Source organism: Carcharhinus amblyrhynchos, unplaced genomic scaffold (assembly GCF_965287045.1).
Source record: "Carcharhinus amblyrhynchos unplaced genomic scaffold, sCarAmb.v2.hapA chromosome_261, whole genome shotgun sequence".
Lineage (NCBI taxonomy): Eukaryota > Metazoa > Chordata > Chondrichthyes > Carcharhiniformes > Carcharhinidae > Carcharhinus > Carcharhinus amblyrhynchos.
In genome coordinates, this window is record NW_027650001.1 from 154543 (window position 1) to 162718 (window position 8176).

The following is an 8176-nucleotide window of genomic DNA, read 5'->3' on the forward strand; positions in this document are numbered from 1 at the left end:
GTCTGTTGAGGTAGTATGGGCGGAGATTAGAAATAGGAGAGGAGAGGTCACCCTGTTGGGAGTCTTTCTGCCCGTTGAAGTGGTGGAGGCTGCCTCGCTAAATATTTTTAAGGAGCGGGTTGATGGGTTCTTGATAAGAGAGGGGATTAAGGGTTATGGGGAGAGGGCCGGAAAGTGGAACTGAGCCACGACAGATCAGCCATGATCTTATTGAATGGCGGGGCAGGCTCGAAGGGCCAGATGGCCTACTCCTGCTCCTATTTCTTATGTTCTTATGTTCTTATGTTCCTAAAAGTTCTAGAGAGGTTGAGGAAAGGATTGCAGAGACGATCCTGGACAGGAGTGAAAGTAATAGGGTAATTGTTATGGGGGACTTTAACTTTACTAATATTGATTGGAATTGCTATAGCTCTAACTCGTTAGAGGGGTCAGTTTTTACACAAAGCGTGCAGGAAGGTTTTTTGACTCAGTATGTTGATAGGCCAACTAGAGGTGAGGCTTTATTGGATTTGGTGCTGGGAAATGAGCCAGATCAGGTGTTAGACTTGGAAGTTGGTGAGCATTTTGGTGATAGTGACCACAATTCGGTTACGTTCACCTTAGTGATGGAAAGGGATAGGCATGAACCTCGGGTCAGTAGTTTTAGCTGGGGGAAGGGTAATTATGAGGCTATTAGGAGAGAATTAGGGAGCATAGGTTGGACTAGGAAACTACAGGGGCTGGGAATGTCCAAAAATGTGGAGTTTATTCAAGGGACAGCTACTGCGAGTCCTTGATATGTATGTCCCTGTCAGGCAAGGAGGAAATGGTCGAGCAAGGGAACCGTGGTGCACTAAAAGTTGATTCGCTGGTTAAAAGGAAAATGGAGGCTTATGTCAGGATGAGACTTGAGGGCTCAGGTCGTGCACTGGAAAGCTATAGATTAGCCCGGAGGGAGCTAAAGAGTGAGTTAAGAAGAGCTAAGAGAGGACACGAGAAGACTTTGGCTGATAGCCTTAGGATTAAGGAGAATCCTTTCTTTAGATATATGTTAAGAATAGAAGATTGGTTAGGGCAAGATTAGGGCCAGTCAGAGACAGCAGTGGGAAGTTGTGTGGAGCAAGAGATTGGAGAGGCATTGAACAAATTTCTCTTTGGTGTTCACACAGGGGGACATAAATGTAGCTGTGGAGAACACTGAGTTACAGGGTTGTAAACTGGACAGTATTGCAGTTGATAAAGGAGGATGTGCTAGATATTCTTGAGGGTTTGAAAATAGGTAAGTCCCCTGGTCCGGACAGGATTTACCCTAGGATTCTCTGGGAGGCAAGAGAGGCGATTGCAGAGCCTCTGGCTCTGATCTTCAGGTTGTCGTTGGTCACAGGTATAGTGCAAGACTGGAGGATAGCAAATGTTGTCCCATTGTTTAAGAAGGGGAACAGAGACTTCCCCGGGAATTATAGACCGGTGAGTCTTACTTCTGTTGAGGGCAAAGTATTAGAAAAAATTAGGGATAGGATTTATAGTTATTTAGAGAGTAATGAATTGATTGGAGATAGTCAGCATGGTTTTGTGAAGGTTAGGTCATGCCTTACTAACCTTGAGTTTTTTAAAAAAGTGACCAAAGAGGTGGATGGGGGTAAGGCAGTTGACGTGGTATATATGGACTTTAGTAAGGCGTTTGATAAGGTTCCCCATGGAAGGCTTCTGCAGAAAATGCAGATGTATGGGATTGGGGGTGATCTAGGGAATTGGATCGGGAATTGGCTAGCAGATAGGAGACAGAGGGTGGTGGTTGATGGAAAGTATTCGTCATGGAGTTCAGTTACAAGTGGTGTACCTCGGGGATCTGTTTTGGGGCCACTGCTGTTTGTCATTTTTATAAATGATCTGGATGAGGGTATAGTTGGGTGGATTAGTAAATTTGCTGATGACACCAAAGTCGGAGGAGTGGTAGATAGTGAAGTGGGGTGTCATAGTTGAGAGAGACTTGGACAAATTGCAGAGCTGGGCCGTGAGGTGGAGGATGGAGTATAATGCAGAAAAGTGTGAGGCAATTCACTTTGGCAGGAATAACAGATGTGTCGAGTATAGGGCTAACGGTAGGACTCTGAATAGTGTGGACGAACAGAGGGATCTAGGTGTATGTGTACATAGATCTCTGAAAGTTGGAAATCAAGTCGATAAGGTTGTTAGGAAGGCGTACGGTGTCTTGGCGTTTATTGGTAGGGGGATTGAATTTAGGAGTCGCAGCGTCATGTTGCAGCTGTACAAAACTCTGGTGCGGCCGCACTTGGAGTATCGTGTGCAGTTCTGGTCCCCACATTAAAATGTGGAGGCATTGGAGAGGGTGCAGAGGAGGTTTACCAGGATGTTGCCTGGTATGGAGGGGCGGTCCTATGAGGAGAGACTGAGGGATTTGAGGTTGTTTTCGTTAGAAAGGCAGCAGCTAAGAGGAGACCTTATTGAAACGTACAAGATGATTAGAGGTTTAGATAGGGTGGACAGTGATAGCCTTTTTCCTCGGATGGAGAAAGGTAGCACGAGGGGGCATGGCTTTAAATTAAGGGGTGGTAGTTATAGGACGGATGTCAGAGGTAGGTTCTGCTGCAGTTGTAAATGTGCCTAGTTTGGGGGCGTTTAGGTCCGTGGATAGGTTTATGGATGGAAAGGGATTGGTTTAGGTTAGAGGGTCATTGCTTTTTTCTTGGTCGGTGCAACATCAAGGGCTGAAGGGCCTGTTCTGCGCTGTAACGTTCTATGTTCTACCCACAATGATAAATGGTTTGATTTGTTTGTGGGCGAGCACTCGAGATAGCAACCACAATTTGCCGCGTTTCATTATTGCAATGGAGGGGGCTCGGACACAAGGCAGGGCAAGGTATATAATTGGGGCAGGGTCATTATAATGCTATTAGGGAGCATAAGATGCAAACAAACTGTCAGGGAAAGTCACAAAAAGTGGAGCTTGTTCAAGGAACAAATACTGCATGTCCTTGCTAGGTGTGTCCCTGGCAGGCAGGAAATGGCCGAGTGAGGGAACCATGGTTCAGAGGTTGAAAGTCTTGTTGTCAGGAGGAAAAAGGAAGTATATGTAAAGGATAAAAAAAAAAACAAGGTTCAGTTGGGTTGCTTGAGGGTAGCTAGGAATGAGTTAAAGAAAGGGCTTAGGAGAGCCAGGAGGGGGCAGTGAGAAGCCCTCAGATAAAAGGAAAACCAAGACTTTTTGCTCTTATTTGAGAAATAAAAGAATGACCAGGGTGAGGTTAGGGCCAGTCAAGGATAGTAGTAGTGGGAAACTTGTGCATGGAATTAGAGATAGGAAAGGCAATGAATACTTGTCTTCAGGTGTTCACCAAGGAGAAGGGCCATGTTTGAGGGTGAGTGTGAGATACAGGCTGATCAGATGGAGGTGGTAGATGTTCTAAGCGAAGATATATTATATATTATATTATATATTCTCAAACTTGAGGGCCAATAAGTCCCGAGCCAGATGGGATGCATTGGGAGGCAAGGGAGGAGATTGCAGAGCCTTTGGCTTTGATCTTTGGGTCCTCACTGTCCACGGGGATAGTGCGAGAGGACTGGAGAGTGGCAAATGTTGTTCCTCTCCAAGGATATAGGAATGACTCTGGTAATTATAGGCTGGCCAGTCTTACATTGGTGGCAAGTTAAATGGAAAAGATCCTGAGGGAAAGGATTTATGACCATTTGGAAAGATGCAGTTTAATCTGGGATAGTCAGCATGGATTCATGAAGGCCAAGTCTTGCCTCAAATTTGATTGAATTCATTGAGGTGGTAACTAAGTGTATAGACAAAGGTAGGATAGTTGATGTCGTATACACAGATTTTATTAAGGCATTTCATAAGGCTCCCCATGGTAGGCTCATGGAGAAAGTGAGGTGTGGGATAGGAGGGAACTTTGGCTGATTGGATACATAACTGGCTATTTGGTGATTTTTAATCAATGATGATTTGGAAGAGGGGGCTGAAGGGTGGGTCAGTAAATTTGCTGATGACACCAAGATTGGTGGAGTAGTGGATGGGGTGGAGTGAACTAGGGTTTTTCCTTAAGGATGAGAGGTGACTTAATAGAAGTTTAAGATGAGGATAGATAGAGTGGACAGAGACTATTTCCTCAGGTGGATGTAGCTGTTACTAGGGGGCATAACTATAAGGTTAATGGGTGGGACACAGAGGGATGTCAGGGGTAGATTCTTCGGAGGGATTGAATGTGGAATGCACTGACTGCTGTGATAGTGGAGTCAGACACTTAGATTGTAGATCAGAGAACCCTACAGTTCAGAAAGAGGCCCTTTGGCCCATTGAGTCTGCACCAACCAATCCCACCCAGGCCTTACACCCATATCCCTACATATTATACCCACTAATCCCTCTAACCTATGCATCCATGGAAAATTAGAGGGCCAATTTCTTAGCATAGCCAACCTAACTCATGTCTTTGGACTGTGGGAGGAAACCAGAGTACCCAGAGGAAACCTATGCAGACACAAGGAGAATGTGCAAACTCCAGACAGTGACCCAAGCTGGGAATTGAATCCAGGACCTTGGAGCTGTGAAGCAGCAGTGCTGACCACTGTGCTACAATGCTGCCTTTTTTTGTATTGCAAATTTAAAAAGAATCCAAAAAAGGTATATATAAATGCAATCTGTTCAATCTTAAGCATCTCCCCAAAATGCACTTTTAAAATTGGGTAATAATCTGATGATTTCAAAAAATTCTTAAGACCACTATATTACTCAAAGATATTAACAAGTACTTAAGGTAAAACTACCATGGGGTTTCTTGCTTTGCTATTGACGATTGCAACAACTTAAGTATGTAGTGATTCTAAGGAATGCTTTTTCGATGTAAAATACTCACACTCCTACAATGTGGTTTCAACTGAAGTGCTATCTGCCTCACGGTTACCTACTATTTAGTTTGGAATCCACCATGGAGCCCCTGTCAACATGAACTCTTGAAGGAAATAGATTACAACATAGACCACTATCCTTTTCAAACCTGGACACTGACCATTTTCAAAAGCTATGGCAATTCTCTCTAGTAAAATATGGGAGATATTCTTTTCTTTTGAAGCCTTGTTTAGTGCAGTGAATTAGGCCGGGATGCAAATGTCATCTTGGCTTTTCCAAATTCATGAAATTCACTCAATTATTCACCACCCCCACCCCAAAAAAAACACAATGTACTGTTCCCAGATGTGTAAAAAAGTCCTAAATATGCTAATTCATTCTTCTGCATGGAGCAATGAGTACCTACTGCTCTCAAAAAGAGAATTAATAATTCACTGGACACAACTGTAGGCACATTAGGAGATAGATTGCTCTTTCAAATCCGAATCAAGACAAAAACTAGCAGATTGTACTTTGAGTATCAGATAGTGCAGGAGAACCTTCAAGCCCCGTGCTGCTTCTCTGAAAAAACCTACCAATTTCTCCACTTTTTCTTGATTTGACCACAGATCTCAAAAGGAGGATCATTTCCCCCGATAACCACTTCTCCCCAATACTCAAGACTTAACTGGAACTCTGTTCAAAAATATTCTGTTTCCTTCTTAACCAGAATTTCAAATGATGCACACTAAATTTATCAAAGTATTAATCATAATCCAGTCAAACAAACATTAAAAAACTTTCCCAGACTTGATCACTGGTTAACAATCGCCTGTTCTTTTGTGGAGACTCATGGTAGGAACAGGTTCTGCTTCACTTTTTTCAGAAGCGATTGTGAACGATTCTCCCATTAAAATAGACAGATTCTGCAAAGTCAGCACCTTCGGTGTCCATCCTGTAGGAGAAGGCTGACATCCAGAATCCATTCACAATGTTTGTGGGGCAAATGGAACTGAGGACAAGGATGCTGCCTAGTTTAAAGGCCATCTATTTGATGGTTCAAATGGATTATCTCACCTGAACAGCATGTTATTTTTGGCTAGGAAGATAATTTCAGTATAATCCCATTTTCACAACTCAGCAGGCTATCACCCCAGGAGATCTCTCCTCTAGCAATTCCCTGATCAATGTGACAAATCAGACCAAATGGGTTTCCGAGAGGCAGCAGTGTTGGTGTTGGACTCCTGTGTAGGCAAAATGCAGCCTCCCTCATACATGAACATTTATTGTATCCAAAAGATGCCTGCAGTATAATGTACTGGCCTTTACTATATACAGCAAAGCCATCGTGTGGCCTGTACCATTTTGTTGGGTGAATATAACTAGACATCTTCACTGTTTTAGGTTCCAATACCGGAGTGATGAGAAGTGCTTCTCCCCACATGATCAATGCTTGGCGTGTTTGGATCTTAGAATTCAAATGACAATGGTCAAACAACCATCCCTCCAGCAGAATGGGCTTTGTGGAAGAGAGTGTTTAAAGGGAGCAGCATGTATCTTGTGAAGAGAGCTTTCTGCATTGCTGACTCACTGAAGACATATGGCTCCTGAGACCACTGTTTCCAGTCAGTGATTCTGCATAAGGGGTAGAATGAGCCAAGTTGTGTCCAGTGCACACAAAAGCTCTTCAGTGGTGTTTGACCAGAATCCACACACAAGAGGAACCCCAAATATGTTAAATAGCATTATTGCTGGGGTGGTATAATACATGTCATTCCAGTCACTCAGGATGTCACCAATCCAGTGTAACCACCATGACCAGGGAATGTGGACCGTGAAAAATCACAAATGGGTGTTTTCCAAACACCTTGATCAAAGCATTTTGGGAATGGCCTCAGTCAAGCCATAAGGAGGTTGTGTAGGTTATAATGTGATGATAGGTATTGTTTACCAGACTTACATATTGTAAAAAAGCTCAGATTTCCTCTAGTCATGCCTGGTGCTTATGGAGGATTTTCTAAATTGTCTGGACAGCCATTTATTGGTCCAGAAACAAAAGTTAGATGGTTCATTCATATCAATCCACATCCCATCAAAAATAAAAAGGCACTTTTTCATGAAATTCCTTAATATTCTCATACCAGGCATGGGTTTCTGGGTTTGTAAAATCTGGGAAAGCAGTTGGGCCAGACCAAACCTTCCCTATCAATGGTTGGCTGGTTTCATTTTTAATAATAACACCTCTCTTCACACCATTATTGTATGGTTTGTATTTTCCTGCTTTGTGTACTACTGATACCTGGATCCACAATCATGATTTATTTCAATCCTTGGTGACTCTTTCACCATTATAGTCTCCAAAAGTACTACAAGTTATAGTGGTCTTTTTTCTGGTCTATGTAATCTAAGTCATTCCACTTCACATCCTGTGGCGTGTTAACTCTGGTCATGTTCTCCACAACCTGCCAGGTAATGTTGGTCCTCCAGTAACCCCACCTGCACAGATGGAATCCTAGGCTCCAGTACAGAGGCATTATTGGATAACTGATAATATCCATGTACTATCACTGTTCTTGGTTCTGAACCCAAGAATACATAAAAATCAAGGATTCCCCCAATGGTCCTCCAGGTTAGAGAAGGGGATGGTTGAAGTAATGTCCTTGACATTACTGTTTAGCAGGAAAACACCATCCTCTATCACCAAGTAGAAAAAGGTGTGAGCCATATAAAATTAGCCTTCGGATGAGGCACTTGATCTCAGTTCCAGTGAGTTAATTGAGTCCAGTTTACATTTCAGCATCAGATTTGTCATCATGTGCTCTCCCAAACCTGAAATGTACTTTGAGGCGAAGGAGGTGGAAAACTGCAGAAATTGATCAGCATAAAACAACAGCCCTGCAGTGTTCAGGAGAACAAGACTATTTGATTTCCTCTGTACAATTATGCCAAAAGGTCTGAGTGAAATCTTCTGTGTAGAGTTGGGTTGAAGCTTTGAGTGACCTTTGGAACAGCAATAGGAACCTCATACCGTTTGTTCTTTGGGTCCTTAAGGGCAAAATGAAGTCTTCCTGCTGTCTCATATTACATTCAACTGAAGAGTTATTATGTCATTTAGGAACAATGTCCTCAGAGTGGCTCAGAGTACCTGTGAAGTCAGTGTTGATTGGCAAAAAGGTCACCCATGTTGGAGGAAGGATAATTGGGTGGCAAAAAAACAAAGTGGGAAACATGCATTGACCATAGGGATTCCAGCAGCAGCCACAAGCCAGACATTTCTTCATATCAATAAATTCATTAAAAGCACAATCAAATCTATTAGAATCAATATCACATTGAGAG

The 8176-nt window shown here is 42.9% G+C and overlaps 1 pseudogene; it reads right to left on the reverse strand.

Annotated features, from left to right (window-relative positions):
• Positions 1-5936: 5936 nt before the first annotated feature.
• Positions 5937-7912, reverse strand: LOC145338948 (lysosomal alpha-glucosidase pseudogene; annotated as a pseudogene).
• Positions 7913-8176: the final 264 nt, after the last annotated feature.